Consider the following 25,702-nt stretch of genomic DNA (forward strand, 5'->3'; position numbering starts at 1 on the left):
CCCTGGTACTCGGGTGCAACATTCCAGACTCTTTACTAACACTCTCCCGACTTGGAGAGCCAGTCCCTTTAACCTCCTGTTTGGCCCAGTTTGCAATTTCTGTGGAAGATGAACAGGAATAGCGAGAACCAATGAGAGACTAGCTGGAGGTGTCTGGATGGGCAAATTTAACTCTCATTTCCCACCAGGAAGAGGAATTAACCAAAGGTTCAGCGTGCCGTGCCAGAACCAGATTAGGGCCTGAAGCCATCCTGCGGTGTTGCGGCCAGGTCACAAGAAAGCGAGTTGAAGAAAGGAGCTCAGGGACACTGTAATTCACAAACCTGCAGAGTTATAAATGACAGCTATCGTCCAAAAATAGACTGAAGTAAGGCTGCCAAGAGGACTTGAAAGCGGGGCAGAATTGCAGGAAACCGATTTCAGGAGGTAGACTGGAATTGCATTGAAAGCATAGGAAAAGAGGCAGAACGTCCACAATGATGCACTTGGCCAAAAAGGGCGTATGTGTTTTTTCCTGAATATATTCAGGAAAAAACGCATACGCCCTTTTTGGCCAACCAAGCAAACTTGCAAAGGAAATCTGCACTACAATGAAGTCTCACTTCCCCCCAGTCAAAAGGGCCATCTGAAAAAAGTGTAAAATCCAGAAAGGCAGGACAGGCCATGGAGAACTGGGAGCCTTGTTATGCTGATGGGCGGGATGTAAATTGCCAACAGACACTCAGGAGAAGTGTATGGTGTTTCCTGAAACATCTAAAAAACAAAGCAACAGAGCCTAGGGCACTTCCACTTATGGTCTTATAGCTTCGCGAAATTAAAATCAAAAAGACACAGCCACCCCAAAGTTTGGGACGCCTCCGTTTACAAGAACCTCGTTTACCGTACAAGTTCAATATCACAGAAAGTGAAAAATGGATAAAGAACTTGTGGTACTTACGTACAATGCAGTATCACTCAGCAATGAAATCTATGTCATCAGGCCCGTAGCAGCATAAGGAGTGGATTCAGGTACGATGATTCTAACTGAAATAAGTCACACAGAAAAAGAAACATCATAAGATATCACTAATACACGGAATGTAAACTTGGCTACACAGGAACTGCATTCCAAAACAGAACAGGGTCTCAAATTTAGAAAACCAACTTATGCTTGCTTAAGGGGAAAGGTGAGTTGGGGTGCTGCATAAAACCAGAGATTGAAATGAGCACACATAAGGTTCCTTAAGCCAAATATGGAATAGACAAGAGCTACTCCTTGCTCAACGAAATGGACTCAAAACCCCATATTAAACGCCTAAGAATGTACCTGACTAGTAAGTATCTTAAAACCTATGGATTGCTATGTCTCCAAAAGAGAATCAAGCGTGTGTACAGGGGCATAAATGCAGCAGTGATAGGATTGGAGAGGTTCGGTGAGCAAATGAAGACCCTTTGAAGTCATATTGCATGGTACCCATTACACGGGCCTCAGCTCTCCAGGTTTAAGGTATTCTTCCTTCAGCTAAAACATGCATGTGAAACCCAGAGTATGATCAACCATGTGAACGGGAGACGTGTTCAAATATGTCTCAGTTTTCGTACCCTGGTACTCGGGTGCAACATTCCAGACGCTTTACTAACACTCTCCCGACTTGGAGAGTCAGTCCCTTTAATCTCCTGTTTGGCCCAGTTTGCAATTTCTGCGGAAGATGAACAGGAATAGCGAGAACCAATGAGAGACTAGCTGGAGGTGTCTGGATCGGCAAATTTAACTCTCATTTCCCACCAGGAAGAGGAATTAACCAAAGGCTCAGCGTGCCGTGCCAGAACCAGATTAGGGCCTGAAGACATCCTGCGGTGTTGCGGCCAGCTCAAAAGAAAGCGAGTTGAAGAAAGGAGCTCAGGGGCACTGTAATTCACAAACCTGCAGAGTTATAAATGACAGCTATCGTCCAAAAATAGACTGAAGTAAGGCTGCCAAGAGGACTTGAAAGCGGGGCAGAATTGCAGGAAACCGATTTCAGGAGGTAGACTGGAATTGCATTGAAAGCATAGGAAAAGAGGCAGAACGTCCACAATGATGCACTTGGCCAAAAAGGGCGTATGCGTTTTTTCCTGAATATATTCAGGAAAAAACGCATACGCCCTTTTTGGCCAACCAAGCAAGCTTGCAAAGGAAATCTGCACTACAATGAAGTCTCACTTCCCACCAGTCAAAAGGGCCATCTGAAAAAAGTGTAAAATCCAGAAAGGCAGGACAGGCCATGGAGAACTGGGAGCCTTGTTATGCTGATGGGCGGGATGTAAATTGCCAACAACCACTCGGGAGAAGTGTATGGTGTTTCCTGAAACATCTAAAAAACAAAGCAAGAGAGCCTAGGGCACTGCCACTTATGGTCCTATAGCTTAGGGAAATTAAAATCAAAAAGACACAGCCACCCCAAAGTTTGGGACGCCTCTGTTTACAAGAACCTCGTTTACAGTACAAGTTCAACATCGCAGAAATTGAAAAATGGATAAAGAAGCTGTGGTATTTACTTACAAAGCAATAACACTCAGCAATGAAATCTGTGTCATCAGGCCCTTAGCAGCACAATGAGTGGATTCAGGTATGATGATTCTAACTGAAATAAGTCACACAGAAAAAGAAACATCATAAGATATCAGTAATACACGGAATGTAAACTTGGCTACACAGGAACTGAATTACAGAACAGAACAGGGTCTCAAATTTAGAAAACCAACTTATGCTTGCTTAAGGGTAAAGGTGAGATGGGGTGCTGCATAAAACCAGAGATTGAAATGAGCACAGATAAAGTTCCTTAAGCCAAATATGGAATAGACAAGAGCTACTCCTTGCTCAACGAAATGGACTCAACACCCCATATTAAACGCCTAAGAATGTACCTGACTAGTAAGTATCTTAAAACCTATGGATTGCTATGTCTCCGAAAGAGAATCAAGCATGTGTACAGGGGCATAAACGCAGCAGTGATAGGATTGGAGAGGTTCAGTGAGCAAATGAAGACCCTTTGAAGTCATATTGCATGGTACCCATTCCACGGGTTTCAACTACCCAGGTTTTAGGTATTCTTCCTTCAGCTAAAACATGCATGTGGAACCCAAGTATGATCAACCATGTGAATGGTAGACGTGTTCAAATATGTCTCAGTTTTCCTCCCCTGGTACTCGGGTGCAACATTCCAGACGCTTTACTAACACTCTCCCCACTTGGAAAGTCAGCGCCTTTAACCTCCTGTTTGGCCCAGTTTGCAATTTCTGCGGAAGATGAACAGGAATAGCGAGAACCAATGAGAGGCTAGCTGGAGGTGTCTGGACGGGCAAATTTAACTCTCATTTCCCACCAGGAAGAGGAAATAACCAAAGGCTCAGCGTGCCGTACCGGAACCAGATTAGGGCCTGAAGCCATCCTGCGGTGTTGCGGCCAGCTCAAAAGAAAGCGAGTTGAAGAAAGGAGCTCAGGGGCACTGTAATTCACAAACCTGCAGAATTATAAATGACAGCTATCGTCCAAAAATATACTGAAGTAAGGCTGCCAAGAGGACTTGAAAGCGGGGCAGAATTGCAGGAAACCGATTTCAGGAGGTAGACTGGAATTGCATTGAAAGCATAGGAAAAGAGGCAGAACGTCCACAATGATGCACTTGGCCAAAAAGGGCGTATGCGTTTTTTCCTGAATATATTCAGGAAAAAACGCATACGCCCTTTTTGGCCAACCAAGCAAGCTTGCAAACGAAATCTGCACTACAATGAAGTCTCACTTCCCCCGGTCAAAAGGGCCATCTGAAAAAAGTGTAAAATGCAGAAAGGCAGGACAGGCCATGGAGAACTGGGAGCCTTGTTATGCTGAAGGGCAGGATGTAAATTGCCAACAAACACTCGGGAGAAGTGTATGGTGTTTCCTGAAACATCTAAAAAACAAAGCAACAGAGCCTAGGGCACTTCCACTTATGGTCCTATAGCTTAGGGAATTTAAAATCAAAAAGACACAGCCACCCCAAAGTTTGGAACGGCTCTGTTTACAAGAACCTCGTTTACAGTACAAGTTCAACATCGCAGAAAGTGAAAAATGGATAAAAAAGTTGTGGTATTTACTTACAAAGCAATATCACTCAGCAATGATCTCTGTGTCATCAGGCCCTTAGCAGCACAATGAGTGGATTCAGGTATGATGATTCTAACTGAAATAAGTCACACAGAAAAAGAAACATCATAAGATATCAGTAATACACGGAATGTAAACTTGGCTACACAGGAACTGAATTACAGAACAGAACAGGGTCTCAAATTTAGAAAACCAACTTATGCTTGCTTAAGGGGAAAGGTGAGTTGGGGTGCTGCATAAAACCAGAGATTGAAATGAGCACAGATAAAGTTCCTTAAGCCAAATATGGTATAGACAAGAGCTACTCCTTGCTCAACGAAATGGACTCAACACCGCATATTAAACGCCTAAGAATGTACCTGACTAGTAAGTATCTTAAAACCTATGGATTGCTATGTCTCCGAAAGAGAATCAAGCATGTGTACAGGGGCATAAACGCAGCAGTGATAGGATTGGAGAGGTTCGGTGAGCAAATGAAGACCCTTTGAAGTCATATTGCATGGTACCCATTCCACGGGTTTCAAATACCCAGGTTTAAGGTATTCTTCCTTCAGCTAAAAGATGCATGTGGAAACCAAGTATGATCAACCATGTGAACGGGAGACGTGTTCAAATATTTCTCAGTTTTCCTCCCCTGGTACTCAGGTGCAACATTCCAGACGCTTTACTAACACTCTCCCCACTTGGAGAGTCAGCGCCTTTAACCTCCTGTTTGGCCCAGTTTGCAATCTCTTGGAAGATGAACAGGAATAGCGAGAACCAATGAGAGACTAGCTGGAGGTGTCTGGACGGGCAAATTTAACTCTCATTTCCCACCAGGAAGAGGAAATAACCAAAGGCTCAGCGTGCCGTGCCGGAACCAGATTAGGGCCTGAAGCCATCCTGTGGTGTTGCGGCCAGGTCACAAGAAAGCGAGTTGAAGAAAGGAGCTCAGGGGCACTGTAATTCACAAACCTGCAGAGTTATAAATGACAGCTATCGTCCAAAAATAGACTGAAGTAAGGCTGCCAAGAGGACTTGAAAGCGGGGCAGAATTGCAGGAAACCGATTTCAGGAGGTAGACTGGAATTGCATTGAAAGCATAGGAAAAGAGGCAGAACGTCCACAATGATGCACTTGGCCAAAAAGGGCGTATGCGTTTTTTCCTGAATATATTCAGGAAAAAACGCATACGCCCTTTTTGGCCAACCAAGCAAGCTTGCAAAGGAAATCTGCACTACAATGAAGTCTCACTTCCCCCCGGTCAAAAGGGCCATCTGTAAAAAGTGTAAAATCCAGAAAGGCAGGACAGGCCATGGAGAACTGGGAGCCTTGTTATGCTGATGGGCGGGATGTAAATTCCCAACAACCACTCGGGAGAATTGTATGGTGTTTCCTGAAACATCTAAAAAACAAAGCAACAGAACCTAGGGCACTTCCACTTATGGTCCTATAGCTTAGGGAAATTAAAATCAAAAAGACACAGCCACCCCAAAGTTTGGAACGGCTCTGTTTACAAGAACCTCGTTTACAGTACAAGTTCAACATCGCAGAAAGTGAAAAATGGATAAAGAAGTTGTGGTATTTACTTACAAAGCAATATCACTCAGCAATGAAATCTGTGTCATCAGGCCCTTAGCAGCACAATGAGTGGATTCAGGTATGATGATTCTAACTGAAATAAGTCACACAGAAAAAGAAACATCATAAGATATCAGTAATACACGGAATGGAAACTTGGCTACACAGGAACTGAATTACAGAACAGAACAGGGTCTCAAATTTAGAAAACTAACTTATGCTTGCTTAAGGGGAAAGGTGAGTTGGGGTGCTGCATAAAACCAGAGATTGAAATGAGCACAGATAAAGTTCCTTAAGCCAAATATGGAATAGACAAGAGCTACTCCTTGCTCAACGAAATGGACTCAACACCCCATATTAAACGCCTAAGAATGTACCTGACTAGTAAGTATCTTAAAACCTATGGATTGCTATGTCTCCGAAAGAGAATCAAGCATGTGTACAGGGGCATAAACGCAGCAGTGATAGGATTGGAGAGGTTCGGTGAGCAAATGAAGACCCTTTGAAGTCATATTGCATGGTACCCATTCCACGGGTTTCAACTACCCAGGTTTTAGGTATTCTTCCTTCAGCTAAAACATGCATGTGGAACCTAGAGTATGATCAACCATGAGATTGGGAGACGTGTTCAAATATGTCCCAGTTTTCGTACCCTGGTACTCGGGTGCAACATTCCAGACGCTTTACTAACACTCTCCCCACTTGGAGAGTCAGTCCCTTTAACCTCCTGTTTGGCCCAGTTTGCAATTTCTGCGGAAGATGAACAGGAATAGCGAGAACCAATGAGAGGCTAGCTGGAGGTGTCTGGACGGGCAAATTTAACTCTCATTTCCCACCAGGAAGAGGAATTAACCAAAGGCTCAGCGTGCCGTGCCGGAACCAGATTAGGGCCTGAAGCCATCCTGCGGTGTTGCGGCCAGCTCAAAAGAAAGCGAGTTGAAGAAAGGAGCTCAGGGGCACTGTAATTCACAAACCTGCAGAGTTATAAATGACAGCTATCGTCCAAAAATAGACTGAAGTAAAGCTGCCAAGAGGACTTGAAAGCGGGGCAGAATTGCAGGAAACCGATTTCAGGAGGTAGACAGGAATTGCATTGAAAGCATAGGAAAAGAGGCAGAACGTCCACAATGATGCACTTGGCCAAAAAGGGCGTATGCGTTTTTTCCTGAATATATTCAGGAAAAAACGCATACGCCCTTTTTGGCCAACCAAGCAAGCTTGCAAAGGAAATCTGCACTACAATGAAGTCTCACTTCCCCCAGGTCAAAAGGGCCATCTGAAAAAAGTGTAAAATCCAGAAAGGCAGGACAGGCCATGGAGAACTGGGAGCCTTGTTATGCTGAAGGGCGGGATGTAAATTGCCAACAAACACTCGGGAGAAGTGTATGGTGTTTCCTGAAACATCTAAAAAACAAAGCAACAGAGCCTAGGGCACTTCCACTTATGGTCCTATAGCTTAGGGAAATTAAAATCAAAAAGACACAGCCACCCCAAAGTTTGGAACGGCTCTGTTTACAAGAACCTCGTTTACAGTACAAGTTCAACATCGCAGAAAGTGAAAAATGGATAAAGAAGTTGTGGTATTTACTTACAAAGCAATATCACTCAGCAATGAAATCTGTGTCATCAGGCCCTTAGCAGCACAATGAGTGGATTCAGGTATGATGATTCTAACTGAAATAAGTCACACAGAAAAAGAAACATCATAAGATATCAGTAATACATGGAATGTAAACTTGGCTACACAGGAACTGAATTACAGAACAGAACAGGGTCTCAAATTTAGAAAACCAACTTATGCTTGCTTAAGGGGAAAGGTGAGTTGGGGTGCTGCATAAAACCAGAGATTGAAATGAGCACAGATAAAGTTCCTTAAGCCAAATATGGAATAGACAAGAGCTACTCCTTGCTCAACGAAATGGACTCAACACCCCATATTAAATGCCTAAGAATGTACCTGACTAGTAAGTATCTTAAAACCTATGGATTGCTATGTCTCCGAAAGAGAATCAAGCATGTGTACAGGGGCATAAACGCAGCAGTGATAGGATTGGAGAGGTTCGTGAGCAAATGAAGACCCTTTGAAGTCATATTGCATGGTACCCATTCCACGGGTTTCAACTACCCAGGTTTAAGGTATTCTTCCTTCATCTAAAACATGCATGTGGAACCTAGAGTATGATCAACCATGTGATCGGGAGACGTGTTCAAATATGTCTCAGTTTTCGTACCCTGGTACTCAGGTGCAACATTCCAGACGCTTTACTAACACTCTCCCCACTTGGAGAGTCAGCGCCTTTAACCTCCTGTTTGGCCCAGTTTGCAATCTCTTGGAAGATGAACAGGAATAGCGAGAACCAATGAGAGACTAGCTGGAGGTGTCTGGACGGGCAAATTTAACTCTCATTTCCCACCAGGAAGAGGAAATAACCAAAGGCTCAGCGTGCCGTGCCGGAACCAGATTAGGGCCTGAAGCCATCCTGCGGTGTTGCGGCCAGGTCACAAGAAAGCGAGTTGAAGAAAGGAGCTCAGGGGCACTGTAATTCACAAACCTGCAGAGTTATAAATGACAGCTATCGTCCAAAAATAGACTGAAGTAAGGCTGCCAAGAGGACTTGAAAGCGGGGCAGAATTGCAGGAAACCGATTTCAGGAGGTAGACTGGAATTGCATTGAAAGCATAGGAAAAGAGGCAGAACGTCCACAATGATGCACTTGGCCAAAAAGGGCGTATGCGTTTTTTCCTGAATATATTCAGGAAAAAACGCATACGCCCTTTTTGGCCAACCAAGCAAGCTTGCAAAGGAAATCTGCACTACAATGAAGTCTCACTTCCCCCCGGTCAAAAGGGCCATCTGAAAAAAGTGTAAAATCCAGAAAGGCAGGACAGGCCATGGAGAACTGGGAGCCTTGTTATGCTGATGGGCGGGATGTAAATTGCCAACAACCACTCGGGAGAATTGTATGGTGTTTCCTGAAACATCTAAAAAACAAAGCAACAGAACCTAGGGCACTTCCACTTATGGTCCTATAGCTTAGGGAAATTAAAATCAAAAAGACACAGCCACCCCAAAGTTTGGAACGGCTCTGTTTACAAGAACCTCGTTTACAGTACAAGTTCAACATCGCAGAAAGTGAAAAATGGATAAAGAAGTTGTGGTATTTACTTACAAAGCAATATCACTCAGCAATGAAATCTGTGTCATCAGGCCCTTAGCAGCACAATGAGTGGATTCAGGTATGATGATTCTAACTGAAATAAGTCACACAGAAAAAGAAACATCATAAGATATCAGTAATACACGGAATGGAAACTTGGCTACACAGGAACTGAATTACAGAACAGAACAGGGTCTCAAATTTAGAAAACTAACTTATGCTTGCTTAAGGGGAAAGGTGAGTTGGGGTGCTGCATAAAACCAGAGATTGAAATGAGCACAGATAAAGTTCCTTAAGCCAAATATGGAATAGACAAGAGCTACTCCTTGCTCAACGAAATAGACTCAACACCCCATATTAAACGCCTAAGAATGTACCTGACTAGTAAGTATCTTAAAACCTATGGATTGCTATGTCTCCGAAAGAGAATCAAGCATGTGTACAGGGGCATAAACGCAGCAGTGATAGGATTGGAGAGGTTCGGTGAGCAAATGAAGACCCTTTGAAGTCATATTGCATGGTACCCATTCCACGGGTTTCAACTACCCAGGTTTTAGGTATTCTTCCTTCAGCTAAAACATGCATGTGGAACCTAGAGTATGATCAACCATGAGATCGGGAGACGTGTTCAAATATGTCCCAGTTTTCGTACCCTGGTACTCGGGTGCAACATTCCAGACGCTTTACTAACACTCTCCCGACTTGGAGAGTCAGTCCCTTTAACCTCCTGTTTGGCCCAGTTTGCAATTTCTGCGGAAGATGAACAGGAATAGCGAGAACCAATGAGAGGCTAGCTGGAGGTGTCTGGACGGGCAAATTTAACTCTCATTTCCCACCAGGAAGAGGAATTAACCAAAGGCTCAGCGTGCAGTGCCGGAACCAGATTAGGGCCTGAAGCCATCCTGCAGTGTTGCGGCCAGCTCAAAAGAAAGCGAGTTGAAGAAAGGAGCTCAGGGGCACTGTAATTCACAAACCTGCAGAGTTATAAATGACAGCTATCGTCCAAAAATAGACTGAAGTAAGGCTGCCAAGAGGACTTGAAAGCGGGGCAGAATTGCAGGAAACCGATTTCAGGAGGTAGACTGGAATTGCATTGAAAGCATAGGAAAAGAGGCAGAACGTCCACAATGATGCACTTGGCCAAAAAGGGTGTATGCGTTTTTTCCTGAATATATTCAGGAAAAAACGCATACGCCCTTTTTGGCCAACCAAGCAAGCTTGCAAAGGAAATCTGCACTACAATGAAGTCTCACTTCCCCCCGGTCAAAAGGGCCATCTGAAAAAAGTGTAAAATCCAGAAAGGCAGGACAGGCCATGGAGAACTGGGAGCCTTGTTATGCTGATGGGCGGGATGTAAATTGCCAACAACCACTCGGGAGAATTGTATGGTGTTTCCTGAAACATCTAAAAAACAAAGCAACAGAACCTAGAGCACTTCCACTTATGGTCCTATAGCTTAGGGAAATTAAAATCAAAAAGACACAGCCACCCCAAAGTTTGGAACGGCTCTGTTTACAAGAACCTCGTTTACAGTACAAGTTCAACATCGCAGAAAGTGAAAAATGGATAAAGAAGTTGTGGTATTTACTTACAAAGCAATATCACTCAGCAATGAAATCTGTGTCATCAGGCCCTTAGCAGCACAATGAGTGGATTCAGGTATGATGATTCTAACTGAAATAAGTCACACAGAAAAAGAAACATCATAAGATATCAGTAATACACGGAATGGAAACTTGGCTACACAGGAACTGAATTACAGAACAGAACAGGGTCTCAAATTTAGAAAACTAACTTATGCTTGCTTAAGGGGAAAGGTGAGTTGGGGTGCTGCATAAAACCAGAGATTGAAATGAGCACAGATAAAGTTCCTTAAGCCAAATATGGAATAGACAAGAGCTACTCCTTGCTCAACGAAATAGACTCAACACCCCATATTAAACGCCTAAGAATGTACCTGACTAGTAAGTATCTTAAAACCTATGGATTGCTATGTCTCCGAAAGAGAATCAAGCATGTGTACAGGGGCATAAACGCAGCAGTGATAGGATTGGAGAGGTTCGGTGAGCAAATGAAGACCCTTTGAATTCATATTGCATGGTACCCATTCCACGGGTTTCAACTACCCAGGTTTTAGGTATTCTTCCTTCAGCTAAAACATGCATGTGGAACCTAGAGTATGATCAACCATGAGATCGGGAGACGTGTTCAAATATGTCCCAGTTTTCGTACCCTGGTACTCGGGTGCAACATTCTAGACGCTTTACTAACACTCTCCCGACTTGGAGAGTCAGTCCCTTTAACCTCCTGTTTGGCCCAGTTTGCAATTTCTGCGGAAGATGAACAGGAATAGCGAGAACCAATGAGAGGCTAGCTGGAGGTGTCTGGACGGGCAAATTTAACTCTCATTTCCCACCAGGAAGAGGAATTAACCAAAGGCTCAGCGTGCCGTGCCGGAACCAGATTAGGGCCTGAAGCCATCCTGCGGTGTTGCGGCCAGCTCAAAAGAAAGCGAGTTGAAGAAAGGAGCTCAGGGGCACTGTAATTCACAAACCTGCAGAGTTATAAATGACAGCTATCGTCCAAAAATAGACTGAAGTAAGGCTGCCAAGAGGACTTGAAAGCGGGGCAGAATTGCAGGAAACCGATTTCAGGAGGTAGACTGGAATTGCATTGAAAGCATAGGAAAAGAGGCAGAACGTCCACAATGATGCACTTGGCCAAAAAGGGTGTATGCGTTTTTTCCTGAATATATTCAGGAAAAAACGCATACGCACTTTTTGGCCAACCAAGCAAGCTTGCAAAGGAAATCTGCACTACAATGAAGTCTCACTTCCCCCCGGTCAAAAGGGCCATCTGTAAAAAGTGTAAAATCCAGAAAGGCAGGACAGGCCATGGAGAACTGGGAGCCTTGTTATGCTGATGGGCGGGATGTAAATTGCCAACAAACACTCGGGAGAATTGTATGGTGTTTCCTGAAACATCTAAAAAACAAAGCAACAGAACCTAGGGCACTTCCACTTATGGTCCTATAGCTTAGGGAAATTAAAATCAAAAAGACACAGCCACCCCAAAGTTTGGAACGGCTCTGTTTACAAGAACCTCGTTTACAGTACAAGTTCAACATCGCAGAAAGTGAAAAATGGATAAAGAAGTTGTGGTATTTACTTACAAAGCAATATCACTCAGCAATGAAATCTGTGTCATCAGGCCCTTAGCAGCACAATGAGTGGATTCAGGTATGATGATTCTAACTGAAATAAGTCACACAGAAAAAGAAACATCATAAGATATCAGTAATACACGGAATGGAAACTTGGCTACACAGGAACTGAATTACAGAACAGAACAGGGTCTCAAATTTAGAAAACTAACTTATGCTTGCTTAAGGGGAAAGGTGAGTTGGGGTGCTGCATAAAACCAGAGATTGAAATGAGCACAGATAAAGTTCCTTAAGCCAAATATGGAATAGACAAGAGCTACTCCTTGCTCAACGAAATGGACTCAACACCCCATATTAAACGCCTAAGAATGTACCTGACTAGTAAGTATCTTAAAACCTATGGATTGCTATGTCTCCGAAAGAGAATCAAGCATGTGTACAGGGGCATAAACGCAGCAGTGATAGGATTGGAGAGGTTCGGTGAGCAAATGAAGACCCTTTGAAGTCATATTGCATGGTACCCATTCCACGGGTTTCAACTACCCAGGTTTTAGGTATTCTTCCTTCAGCTAAAACATGCATGTGGAACCTAGAGTATGATCAACCATGAGATCGGGAGACGTGTTCAAATATGTCCCAGTTTTCGTACCCTGGTACTCGGGTGCAACATTCCAGACGCTTTACTAACACTCTCCCGACTTGGAGAGTCAGTCCCTTTAACCTCCTGTTTGGCCCAGTTTGCAATTTCTGCGGAAGATGAACAGGAATAGCGAGAACCAATGAGAGGCTAGCTGGAGGTGTCTGGACGGGCAAATTTAACTCTCATTTCCCACCAGGAAGAGGAATTAACCAAAGGCTCAGCGTGCCATGCCGGAACCAGATTAGGGCCTGAAGCCATCCTGCGGTGTTGCGACCAGCTCAAAAGAAAGCGAGTTGAAGAAAGGAGCTCAGGGGCACTGTAATTCACAAACCTGCAGAGTTATAAATGACAGCTATCGTCCAAAAATAGACTGAAGTAAGGCTGCCAAGAGGACTTGAAAGCGGGGCAGAATTGCAGGAAACCGATTTCAGGAGGTAGACTGGAATTGCATTGAAAGCATAGGAAAAGAGGCAGAACGTCCACAATGATGCACTTGGCCAAAAAGGGCGTATGCGTTTTTTCCTGAATATATTCAGGAAAAAACGCATACGCCCTTTTTGGCCAACCAAGCAAGCTTGCAAAGGAAATCTGCACTACAATGAAGTCTCACTTCCCCCAGGTCAAAAGGGCCATCTGAAAAAAGTGTAAAATCCAGAAAGGCAGGACAGGCCATGGAGAACTGGGAGCCTTGTTATGCTGAAGGGCGGGATGTAAATTGCCAACAAACACTCGGGAGAAGTGTATGGTGTTTCCTGAAACATCTAAAAATCAAAGCAACAGAGCCTAGGGCACTTCCACTTATGGTCCTATAGCTTAGGGAAATTAAAATCAAAAAGACACAGCCACCCCAAAGTTTGGAATGGCTCTGTTTACAAGAACCTCGTTTACAGTACAAGTTCAACATCGCAGAAAGTGAAAAATGGATAAAGAAGTTGTGGTATTTACTTACAAAGCAATATCACTCAGCAATGAAATCTGTGTCATCAGGCCCTTAGCAGCACAATGAGTGGATTCAGGTATGATGATTCTAACTGAAATAAGTCACACAGAAAAAGAAACATCATAAGATATCAGTAATACATGGAATGTAAACTTGGCTACACAGGAACTGAATTACAGAACAGAACAGGGTCTCAAATTTAGAAAACCAACTTATGCTTGCTTAAGGGGAAAGGTGAGTTGGGGTGCTGCATAAAACCAGAGATTGAAATGAGCACAGATAAAGTTCCTTAAGCCAAATATGGAATAGACAAGAGCTACTCCTTGCTCAACGAAATGGACTCAACACCCCATATTAAATGCCTAAGAATGTACCTGACTAGTAAGTATCTTAAAACCTATGGATTGCTATGTCTCCGAAAGAGAATCAAGCATGTGTACAGGGGCATAAACGCAGCAGTGATAGGATTGGAGAGGTTCGTGAGCAAATGAAGACCCTTTGAAGTCATATTGCATGGTACCCATTCCACGGGTTTCAACTACCCAGGTTTAAGGTATTCTTCCTTCATCTAAAACATGCATGTGGAACCTAGAGTATGATCAACCATGTGATCGGGAGACGTGTTCAAATATGTCTCAGTTTTCGTACCCTGGTACTCAGGTGCAACATTCCAGACGCTTTACTAACACTCTCCCCACTTGGAGAGTCAGCGCCTTTAACCTCCTGTTTGGCCCAGTTTGCAATCTCTTGGAAGATGAACAGGAATAGCGAGAACCAATGAGAGACTAGCTGGAGGTGTCTGGACGGGCAAATTTAACTCTCATTTCCCAGCAGGAAGAGGAAATAACCAAAGGCTCAGCGTGCCGTGCCGGAACCAGATTAGGGCCTGAAGCCATCCTGCGGTGTTGCGGCCAGGTCACAAGAAAGCGAGTTGAAGAAAGGAGCTCAGGGGCACTGTAATTCACAAACCTGCAGAGTTATAAATGACAGCTATCGTCCAAAAATAGACTGAAGTAAGGCTGCCAAGAGGACTTGAAAGCGGGGCAGAATTGCAGGAAACCGATTTCACGAGGTAGACTGGAATTGCATTGAAAGCATAGGAAAAGAGGCAGAACGTCCACAATGATGCACTTGGCCAAAAAGGGCGTATGCGTTTTTTCCTGAATATATTCAGGAAAAAACGCATACGCCCTTTTTGGCCAACCAAGCAAGCTTGCAAAGGAAATCTGCACTACAATGAAGTCTCACTTCCCCCCGGTCAAAAGGGCCATCTGAAAAAAGTGTAAAATCCAGAAAGGCAGGACAGGACAAGAGAACTGGGAGCCTTGTTATGCTGATGGGCGGGATGTAAATTGCCAACAACCACTCGGGAGAATTGTATGGTGTTTCCTGAAACATCTAAAAAACAAAGCAACAGAACCTAGGGCACTTCCACTTATGGTCCTATAGCTTAGGGAAATTAAAATCAAAAAGACACAGCCACCCCAAAGTTTGGAATGGCTCTGTTTACAAGAACCTCGTTTACAGTACAAGTTCAACATCGCAGAAAGTGAAAAATGGATAAAGAAGCTGTGGTATTTACTTACAAAGCAATATCACTCAGCAATGAAATCTGTGTCATCAGGCCCTTAGCAGCACAATGAGTGGATTCAGGTATGATGATTCTAACTGAAATAAGTCACACAGAAAAAGAAACATCATAAGATATCAGTAATACACGGAATGGAAACTTGGCTACACAGGAACTGAATTACAGAACAGAACAGGGTCTCAAATTTAGAAAACTAACTTATGCTTGCTTAAGGGGAAAGGTGAGTTGGGGTGCTGCATAAAACCAGAGATTGAAATGAGCACAGATAAAGTTCCTTAAGCCAAATATGGAATAGACAAGAGCTACTCCTTGCTCAACGAAATAGACTCAACACCCCATATTAAACGCCTAAGAATGTACCTGACTAGTAAGTATCTTAAAACCTATGGATTGCTATGTCTCCGAAAGAGAATCAAGCATGTGTACAGGGGCATAAACGCAGCAGTGATAGGATTGGAGAGGTTCGGTGAGCAAATGAAGACCCTTTGAAGTCATATTGCATGGTACCCATTCCACGGGTTTCAACTACCCAGGTTTTAGGTATTCTTCCTTCAGCTAAAACATGCATGTGGAACCTAGAGTATGATCAACCATGAGATCGGGAGACGTGTTCAAATATGTCCCAGTTTTCGTACCCTGGTACTCGGGTGCAACATTCCAGACGCTTTACTAACACTCTCCCCACTTGGAGAGTCAGCACCTTTAACCTCCTGTTTGGCACAGTTTGCAATTTCTGCGGAAGATGAACAGGAATCGCGAGAACCAATGAGAGGCTAGCTGGAGGTGTCTGGACGGGCAAATTTAACTCTCATTTCCCACCAGGAAGAGGAAATAACCAAAGTCTCAGCGTGCCGTACCGGAACCAGATTAGGTCCTGAAGCCATCCTGCGGTGTTGCGGCCAGCTCAAAAGAAAGCGAGTTGAAGAAAGGAGCTCAGGGGCACTGTAATTCACAAACCTGCAGAGTTATAAATGACAGCTATCGTCCAAAAATAGACTGAAGTAAGGCTGCCAAGAGGACTTGAAAGCGGGGCAGAATTGCAGGAAACCGATTTCACGAGGTAGACTGGAATTGCATTGAAAGCATAGGAAAAGAGGCAGAACGTCCACAATGATGCACTTGGCCAAAAAGGGCGTATGCGTTTTTTCCTGAATATATTCAGGAAAAAACGCATACGCCCTTTTTGGCCAACCAAGCAAGCTTGCAAAGGAAATCTGCACTACAATGAAGTCTCACTTCCCCCCGGTCAAAAGGGCCATCTGAAAAAAGTGTAAAATCCAGAAAGGCAGGACAGGCCATGGAGAACTGGGAGCCTTGTTATGCTGAAGGGCGGGATGTAAATTGCCAACAACCACTCGGGAGAAGTGTATGGTGTTTCCTGAAACATCTAAAAAACAAAGCAACAGAGCATAGGGCACTTCCACTTATGGTCCTATAGCTTAGGGAATTTAAAATCAAAAAGACACAGCCACCCTAAAGTTTGGAACGGCTCTGTTTACAAGAACCTCGTTTACAGTACAAGTTCAATATCACAGAAAGTGAAAAATGGATAAAGAACTTGTGGTACTTACGTACAATGCAGTATCACTCAGCAATGAAATCTATGTCATCAGGCCCGTAGCAGCATAATGAGTGGATTCAGGTACGATGATTCTAACTGAAATAAGTCACACAGAAAAAGAAACATCATAAGATATCAGTAATACACGGAATGTAAACTTGGCTACACAGGAACTGCATTCCAAACCAGAACAGGGTCTCAAATTTAGAAAACCAACTTATGCTTGCTTAAGGGTAAAGGTGAGTTGGGGTGCTGCATAAAACCAGAGATTGAAATGAGCACAGATAAAGTTCCTTAAGCCAAATATGGAATAGACAAGAGCTACTCCTTGCTCAACGAAATGGACTCAACACCCCATATTAAACGCCTAAGAATGTACCTGACTAGTAAGTATCTTAAAACCTATGGATTGCTATGTCTCCGAAAGAGAATCAAGCATGTGTACAGGGGCATAAACGCAGCAGTGATAGGATTGGAGAGGTTCGGTGAGCAAATGAAGACCCTTTGAAGTCATATTGCATGGTACCCATTCCACGGGTTTCAACTACCCAGGTTTTAGGTATTCTTCCTTCAGGTAAAACATGCATGTGGAACCTAGAGTATGATCAACCATGTGATTGAGAGACGTGTTCAAATATGTCTCAGTTTTCCTCCCCTGGTACTCGGGTGCAACATTCCAGACGCTTTACTAACACTCTCCCCACTTGGAGAGTCAGCACCTTTAACCTCCTGTTTGGCACAGTTTGCAATTTCTGCGGAAGATGAACAGGAATAGCGAGAACCAATGAGAGGCTAGCTGGAGGTGTCTGGACGGGCAAATTTAACTCTCATTTCCCACCAGGAAGAGGAAATAACCAAAGGCTCAGCGTGCCGTACCGGAACCAGATTAGGTCCTGAAGCCATCCTGCGGTGTTGCGGCCAGCTCACAAGAAAGCGAGTTGAAGAAAGGAGCTCAGGGGCACTGTAATTCACAAACCTGCAGAGTTATAAATGACAGCTATCGTCCAAAAATATACTGAAGTAAGGCTGCCAAGAGGACTTGAAAGCGGAGCAGAATTGCAGGAAACCGATTTCAGGAGGTAGACTGGAATTGCATTGAAAGCATAGGAAAAGAGGCAGAACGTCCACAATGATGCACTTGGCCAAAAAGGGCGTATGCGTTTTTTCCTGAATATATTCAGGAAAAAACGCATACACCCTTTTTGGCCAACCAAGCAAGCTTGCAAAGGAAATCTGCACTACAATGAAGTCTCACTTCCCCCCGGTCAAAAGGGCCATCTGAAAAAAGGGTAAAATCCAGAAAGGCAGGACAGGCCATGGAGAACTGGGAGCCTTGTTATGCTGATGGGCGGGATGTAAATTGCCAACAACCACTCGGGAGAAGTGTATGGTGTTTCCTGAAACATCTAAAAAACAAAGCAACAGAACCTAGGGCACTTCCACTTATGGTCCTATAGCTTAGGGAAATTAAAATCAAAAAGACACAGCCACCCCAAAGTTTGGAATGGCTCTGTTTACAAGAACCTCGTTTACAGTACAAGTTCAACATCGCAGAAAGTGAAAAATGGATAAAGAAGTTGTGGTATTTACTTACCAAGCAATATCACTCAGCAATGAAATCTGTGTCATCAGGCCCTTAGCAGCACAATGAGTGGATTCAGGTATGATTATTCTAACTGAAATAAGTCACACAGAAAAAGAAACATCACAAGATATCAGTAATACACGGAATGGAAACTTGGCTACACAGGAACTGAATTACAGAACAGAACAGGGTCTCAAATTTAGAAAACCAACTTATGCTTGCTTAAGGGGAAAGGTGAGTTGGGGTGCTGCATAAAACCAGAGATTGAAATGAGCACAGATAAAGTTCCTTAAGCCAAATATGGAATAGACAAGAGCTACTCCTTGCTCAACGAAATGGACTCAACACCCCATATTAAACGCCTAAGAATGTACCTGACTAGTAAGTATCTTAAAACCTATGGATTGCTATGTCTCCAAAAGAGAATCAAGCGTGTGTACAGGGGCATAAACGCAGCAGTGATAGGATTGGAGAGGTTCGTGAGCAAATGAAGACCCTTTGAAGTCATATTGCATGGTACCCATTCCACGGGTTTCAACTACCCAGGTTTTAGGTATTCTTCCTCAGCTAAAACATGCATGTGGAACCCAAGTATGATCAACCATGTGAATGGGAGACGTGTTCAAATATGTCTCAGTTTTCCTCCCCTGGTACTCGGGTGCAACATTCCAGACGCTTTACTAACACTCTCCCCACTTGGAAAGTCAGCGCCTTTAACCTCCTGTTTGGCCCAGTTTGCAATTTCTGCGGAAGATGAACAGGAATAGCGAGAACCAATGAGAGGCTAGCTGGAGGTGTCTGGACGGGCAAATTTAACTCTCATTTCCCACCAGGAAGAGGAAATAACCAAAGGCTCAGCGTGCCGTACCGGAACCAGATTAGGTCCTGAAGCCATCCTGCGGTGTTGCGGCCAGCTCAAAAGAAAGCGAGTTGAAGAAAGGAGCTCAGGGGCACTGTAATTCACAAACCTGCAGAGTTATAAATGACAGCTATCGTCCAAAAATATACTGAAGTAAGGCTGCCAAGAGGACTTGAAAGCGGGGCAGAATTGCAGGAAACCGATTTCAGGAGGTAGACTGGAATTGCATTGAAAGCATAGGAAAAGAGGCAGAACGTCCACAATGATGCACTTGGCCAAAAAGGGCGTATGCGTTTTTTCCTGAATATATTCAGGAAAAAACGCATACGCCCTTTTTGGCCAACCAAGCAAGCTTGCAAAGGAAATCTGCACTACAATGAAGTCTCACTTCCCCCGGGTCAAAAGGGCCATCTGAAAAATGTGTAAAATCCAGAAAGGCAGGACAGGCCATGGAGAACTGGGAGCCTTGTTATGCTGAAGGGCGGGATGTAAATTGCCAACAGCCTCTAGGGAGAAGTGTATGGTGTTTCCTGAAACATCTAAAAAACAAAGCAACAGAGCCTAGGGCACTTCCACTTATGGTCCTATAGCTTAGGGAATTTAAAATCAAAAAGACACAGCCACCCCAAAGTTTCGAACGGCTCTGTTTACAAGAACCTCGTTTACAGTACAAGTTCAACATCGCAGAAAGTGAAAAATGGATAAAAAAGTTGTGGTATTTACTTACAAAGCAATATCACTCAGCAATGAAATCTGTGCCATCAGGCCCTTAGCAGCACAATGAGTGGATTCAGGTATGATTATTCTAACTGAAATAAGTCACACAGAAAAAGAAACATCATAAGATATCAGTAATACACGGAATGTAAACTTGGCTAGACAGGAAGTGAATTACAGAACAGAACAGGGTCTCAAATTTAGAAAACCAACTTATGCTTGCTTAAGGGGAAAGGTGAGTTGGGGTGCTGCATAAAACCAGAGATTGAAATGAGCACAGATAAAGTTCCTTAAGCCAAATATGGAATAGACAAGAGCTACTCCTTGCTCAACGAAATGGACTCAACACCGCATATTAAATGCCTAAGAATGTACCTGACTAGTAAGTATCTTAAAACCTATGGATTGCTATGTCTCCGAAAGAGAATCAAGCATGTGTACAGGGGCATAAACGCAGCAGTGATACGATTGGAGAGGTTCGGTGAGCAAATGAAGACCCTTTGAAGTCATATTGCATGGTACCCATTCCACGGGTTTCAAATACACAGGTTTAAGGTATTCCTCCTTCAGCTAAAAGATGCATGTGGAACCCAAGTATGATCAACTATGTGAACGGGAGACGTGTTCAAATATGTCTCAGTTTTCCTCCCCTGGTACTCGGGTGCAACATTCCAGACGCTTTACTAACACTCTCCCGACTTGGAGAGTCAGTCCCTTTAACCTCCTGTTTGGCCCAGTTTGCAATTTCTGCGGAAGATGAACAGGAATAGCGAGAACCAATGAGAGGCTAGCTGGAGGTGTCTGGACGGGCAAATTTAACTCTCATTTCCCACCAGGAAGAGGAATTAACCAAAGGCTCAGCATGCCGGGCCGGAACCAGATTAGGGCCTGAAGCCATCCTGCGGTGTTGCGGCCAGGTCACAAGAAAGCGAGTTGAAGAAAGGAGCTCAGGGGCACTGCAATTAACAAACCAGCAGAGTTATAAATGACAGCTATCTTCCAAAAATAGACTGAAGTAAGGCTGCCAAGAGGACTTGAAAGCGGGGCAGAATTGCAGGAAACCGATTTCAGGAGGTAGACTGGAATTGCATTGAAAGCATAGGAAAAGAGGCAGAACGTCCACAATGATGCACTTGGCCAAAAAGGGCGTATGCGTTTTTTCCTGAATATATTCAGGAAAAAACGCATACGCCCTTTTTGGCCAACCAAGCAAGCTTGCAAAGGAAATCTGCACTACAATGAAGTCTCACTTCCCCCCGGTCAAAAGGGCCATCTGAAAAAAGTGTAAAATCCAGAAAGGCAACAGGCCATTGAGAACTGGGAGCCTTGTTATGCTGATGGGCGGGATGTAAATTGCCAACAGACACTCAGGAGAAGTGTATGGTGTTTCCTGAAACATCTAAAAAACAAAGCAACAGAGCCTAGGGCACTTCCACTTATGGTCCTATAACTTAGGGAAATTAAAATCAAAAAGACACAGCCACCCCAAAGTTTGGGACGCCTCCGTTTACAAGAACCTCGTTTACCGTACAAGTTCAATATCACAGAAAGTGAAAAATGGATAAAGAACTTGTGGTACTTACGTACAATGCAGTATCACTCAGCAATGAAATCTATGTCATCAGGCCCGTAGCAGCATAATGAGTGGATTCAGGTACGATGATTCTAACTGAAATAAGTCACACAGAAAAAGAAACATCATAAGATATCACTAATACACGGAATGTAAACTTGGCTACACAGGAACTGCATTCCAAAACAGAACAGGGTCTCAAATTTAGAAAACCAACTTATGCTTGCTTAAGGGGAAAGGTGAGTTGGGGTGCTGCATAAAACCAGAGATTGAAATGAGCACAGATAATGTTCCTTAAGCCAAATATGGAATAGACAAGAGCTACTCCTTGCTCAACGAAATGGACTCAACACCCCATATTAAACGCCTAAGAATGTACCTGACTAGTAAGTATCTTAAAACCTATGGATTGCTATGTCTCCAAAAGACAATCAAGCGTGTGTACAGGGGCATAAACGCAGCAGTGATAGGATTGGAGAGGTTCAGTGAGCAAATGAAGACCCTTTGAAGTCATATTGCATGGTACCCATTCCACGGGTTTCAACTACCCAGGTTTAAGGTATTCTTCCTTCAGCTAAAACATGCATGTGGAACCTAGAGTATGATCAACCATGTGATCGGGAGACGTGTTCAAATATGTCTCAGTTTTCGTACCCTGGTACTCGGGTGCAATATTCAAGACGCTTTACTAACACTCTCCCGACTTGGAGAGTCAGTCCCTTTAACCTCCTGTTTGGCCCAGTTTGCAATTTCTGCGGAAGATGAACAGGAATAGCGAGAACAAATGAGAGACTAGCTGGAGGTGTCTGGACGGGCCAATTTAACTCTCATTTCCCACCAGGAAGAGGAATTAACCAAAGGCTCAGGGTGCCGTGCCGGAACCAGATTAGGGCCTGAAGCCATCCTGCGGTGTTGCGGCCAGGTCACAAGAAAGCGAGTTGAAGAAAGGAGCTCAGGGGCACTGTAATTCACAAACCTGCAGAGTTATAAATGACAGCTATCGTCCAAAAATATACTGAAGTAAGGCTGCCAAGAGGACTTGAAAGCGGAGCAGAATTGCAGGAAACCGATTTCAGGAGGTAGACTGGAATTGCATTGAAAGCATAGGAAAAGAGGCAGAACGTCCACAATGATGCACTTGGCCAAAAAGGGCGTATGCGTTTTTTCCTGAATATATTCAGGAAAAAACGCATACGCCCTTTTTGGCCAACCAAGCAAGCTTGCAAAGGAAATCTGCACTACAATGAAGTCTCACTTCCCCCGGGTCAAAAGGGCCATCTGAAAAAAGTGTAAAATCCAGAAAGGCAGGACAGGCCATGGAGAAATGGGAGCCTTGTTATGCTGATGGGCGGGATGTAAATTGCCAACAGCCTCTAGGGAGAAGTGTATGGTGTTTCCTGAAACATCTAAAAAACAAAGCAACAGAACCTAGGGCACTTCCACTTATGGTCCTATAGCTTAGGGAAATTAAAATCAAAAAGACACAGCCACCCCAAAGTTTGGAACGGCTCTGTTTACAAGAACCTCGTTTACAGTACAAGTTCAACATCGCAGAAAGTGAAAAATGGATAAAGAACTTGTGGTACTTACGTACAATGCAGTATCACTCAGCAATGAAATCTATGTCATCAGGCCCGTAGCAGCATAATGAGTGGATTCAGGTACGATGATTCTAACTGAAATAAGTCACACAGAAAAAGAAACATCATAAGATATCACTAATACACGGAATGTAAACTTGGCTACACAGGATCTGAATTACAGAACAGAACAGGGTCTAAAATTTAGAAAACCAACTTATGCTTGCTTAAGGGGAAAGGTGAGTTGGGGTGCTGCATAAAACCAGAGATTGAAATGAGCACAGATAAAGTTCCTTAAGCCAAATATGGAATAGACAAGAGCTACTCCTTGCTCAACGAAATGGACTCAAAACCCCATATTAAATGCCTAAGAATGTACCTGACTAGTAAATATCTTAAAACCTATGGATTGCTATGCCTCCAAAAGAGAATCAAGCATGTGTACAGGGGCATAAACGCAGCAGTGATAGGATTGGAGAGGTTCGGTGAGCAAATGAAGACCCTTTGAAGTCATATTGCATGGTACCCATTCCACGGGTCTCAACTCTCCAGCTTTAAGGTATTCTTCCTTCAGCTAAAACATGCATGTGGAACCCAGAGTATGATCAACCATGTGAACGGGAGACGTGTTCAAATATGTCTCAGTTTTCCTCCCCTGGTACTCGGGTGCAACATTCCAGACGCTTTACTAACACTCTCCCGACTTGGAGAGTCAGTCCCTTTAACCTCCTGTTTGGCCCAGTTTGCAATTTCTGCGGAAGATGAACAGGAATAGCGAGAACCAATGAGAGGCTAGCTGGAGGTGTCTGGACGGGCAAATTTAACTCTCATTTCCCACCAGGAAGAGGAATTAACCAAAGGCTCAGCATGCCGGGCCGGAACCAGATTAGGGCCTGAAGCCATCCTGCGGTGTTGCGGCCAGGTCACAAGAAAGCGAGTTGAAGAAAGGAGCTCAGGGGCACTGCAATTGACAAACCAGCAGAGTTATAAATGACAGCTATCGTCCAAAAATAGACTGAAGTAAGGCTGCCAAGAGGACTTGAAAGCGGGGCAGAATTGCAGGAAACCGATTTCAGGAGGTAGACTGGAATTGCATTGAAAGCATAGGAAAAGAGGCAGAACGTCCACAATGATGCACTTGGCCAAAAAGGGCGTATGCGTTTTTTCCTGAATATATTCAGGAAAAAACGCATACGCCCTTTTTGGCCAACCAAGCAAGCTTGCAAAGGAAATCTGCACTACAATGAAGTCTCACTTCCCCCCGGTCAAAAGGGCCATCTGAAAAAAGTGTAAAATCCAGAAAGGCATCAGGCCATTGAGAACTGGGAGCCTTGTTATGCTGATGGGCGGGATGTAAATTGCCAACAGACACTCAGGAGAAGTGTATGGTGTTTCCTGAAACATCTAAAAAACAAAGCAACAGAGCCTAGGGCACTTCCACTTATGGTCCTATAGCTTAGGGAAATTAAAATCAAAAAGACACAGCCACCCCAAAGTTTGGGATGCCTCCGTTTACAAGAACCTCGTTTACCGTACAAGTTCAATATCACAGAAAGTGAAAAATGGATAAAGAACTTGTGGTACTTACGTACAATGCAGTATCACTCAGCAATGAAATCTATGTCATCAGGCCCGTAGCAGCATAATGAGTGGATTCAGGTACGATGATTCTAACTGAAATAAGTCACACAGAAAAAGAAACATCATAAGATATCACTAATACACGGAATGTAAACTTGGCTACACAGGAACTGCATTCCAAAACAGAACAGGGTCTCAAATTTAGAAAACCAACTTATGCTTGCTTAAGGGGAAAGGTGAGTTGGGGTGCTGCATAAAACCAGAGATTGAAATGAGCACAGATAAAGTTCCTTAAGCCAAATATGGAATAGACAAGAGCTACTCCTTGCTCAACGAAATGGACTCAACACCCCATATTAAACGCCTAAGAATGTACCTGACTAGTAAGTATCTTAAAACCTATGGATTGCTATGTCTCCAAAAGACAATCAAGCGTGTGTACAGGGGCATAAACGCAGCAGTGATAGGATTGGAGAGGTTCAGTGAGCAAATGAAGACCCTTTGAAGTCATATTGCATGGTACCCATTCCACGGGTTTCAACTACCCAGGTTTAAGGTATTCTTCCTTCAGCTAAAACATGCATGTGGAACCTAGAGTATGATCAACCATGTGATCGGGAGACGTGTTCAAATATGTCTCAGGTTTCGTACCCTGGTACTCGGGTGCAATATTCCAGATGCTTTACTAACACTCTCCCGACTTGGAGAGTCAGTCCCTTTAACCTCCTGTTTGGCCCAGTTTGCAATTTCTGCGGAAGATGAACAGGAATAGCGAGAACCAATGAGAGACTAGCTGGAGGTGTCTGGACGGGCAAATTTAACTCTCATTTCCCACCAGGAAGAGGAATTAACCAAAGGCTCAGGGTGCCGTGCCGGAACCAGATTAGGGCCTGAAGCCATCCTGCGGTGTTGCGGCCAGGTCACAAGAAAGCGAGTTGAAGAAAGGAGCTCAGGGGCACTGTAATTCACAAACCTGCAGAGTTATAAATGACAGCTATCGTCCAAAAATATACTGAAGTAAGGCTGCCAAGAGGACTTGAAAGCGGAGCAGAATTGCAGGAAACCGATTTCAGGAGGTAGACTGGAATT

General features: G+C 43.9%; 1 long non-coding RNA gene across 16 annotated transcripts in view; it reads right to left on the minus strand.

The window, feature by feature from the left end:
* LOC307181435 overlaps window positions 1-25,702 on the minus strand; it is a 2,786,049-nt gene that overhangs the window by 2,253,744 nt on the left and 506,603 nt on the right. For 13 of the 16 annotated variants that reach the window (XR_013826763.1, XR_013826764.1, XR_013826765.1 and 10 more), the window contains exon 3: window positions 4,100-4,177. The exons of the other annotated variants lie outside the window; for them this stretch is intronic. This is a non-coding gene — a long non-coding RNA (uncharacterized lncRNA). The remainder of the gene's footprint in view (window positions 1-4,099; window positions 4,178-25,702) is intronic. 16 annotated transcript variants of the gene reach the window in all.

This window comes from Stenella coeruleoalba (assembly GCF_951394435.1).
Source record: "Stenella coeruleoalba genome assembly, contig: scaffold_29, whole genome shotgun sequence".
In the NCBI taxonomy this organism is placed as follows: Eukaryota; Metazoa; Chordata; class Mammalia; order Artiodactyla; family Delphinidae; genus Stenella; species Stenella coeruleoalba.